The sequence below is a fragment of the Phaethon lepturus genome, unplaced genomic scaffold, assembly GCF_000687285.1.
Source record: "Phaethon lepturus isolate BGI_N335 unplaced genomic scaffold, ASM68728v1 Scaffold9280, whole genome shotgun sequence".
Classification (NCBI taxonomy): Eukaryota; Metazoa; Chordata; class Aves; order Phaethontiformes; family Phaethontidae; genus Phaethon; species Phaethon lepturus.
The window spans coordinates 33224-34364 of NW_010512544.1; positions in this window are offsets into that span (position 1 = coordinate 33224).

The following is a 1141-nucleotide window of genomic DNA, read 5'->3' on the forward strand; positions in this document are numbered from 1 at the left end:
TTTGCCTAGAAGAAAAATATGAGTAATGTAAAACACAATACTATGTCAGAATAAAATTAATCATAACATTAACAGCACAAAATTAGGTCACTTCTTCATAGATCTGCCAGACTGGTTTTCAGGCATAGAAAGAAATCCATCTGCAAGGATATCCAAACCAATAATAAACTTGATATAGAAGAACTTTTATATGAAACACTAAAAATCGCAGAAAGTCTCTTGCAAGACAAGTTTTTTGTATTTTGGCTGTGCATACAGAATAACTCTGCAGAGACAAGGCAAAAAAAGGTATTCTGAAACGTACAAACAAAACTGAAACATCAAAGAAAGAAATTTAAAAAAATTGAGGATTACCTCTCAACCATGGTGAAGAATGGAAGACATTAAGGTTTAGTAACAAAATATATAGAACAAACTTCTTAAATACATTTTTTGATAATCAAGTTGTACATAAATATTCTCTCTCTTTTTTTAAGGGCAGTAGTAGTTATAAGAGTAGACCCACACTAAAACAAGTGGGCATTGCTCAAATACACACCATTTATATAAGAGGATACAGGATATCAGGAAGAACTTCGCTGTTGTTGAATTCAGATCTTTTCTATGCTTCAGATTTCACAGCACTAGTATTAAACTACCAAACTACTACAGTATTTTTCACATTGTTTCTCAAAAAATATACCTTGCTCCATTTTCTATATTTAGCACATTACTTTGACCTGAAGAAGCCAATTCCATTTGCAGAACATACGCATACTTATCAAAAAAGCAAAGAGATTGACACAGAATCATATATATACATTTAATTACAAAACATTTCAGAAGTGTAATTTTTGTGCTGCAAAGTATTTTAAAAGATTTTACTTAGCGATATGGCCAGATGCATTTCCACATGACAGAACAGTAGCAAAACAGCACAGAAACTTTCTAACTGTACCAAAGCAGTACATACCGTTAACCACAATGGGAAAGGAAGGGAGTTACCCTATGTAACCTGAATAGAAACCTAGCAGTAAACAGTACTCAACTCTTTCAGAATTAAATCAGTAGAGAGAAATGAACTAACATCTTCATAATAATAAAATATGTATTAAAAAAAACCCCACACCTCTTCACACAAACATACAGCTTCTTAAACAGT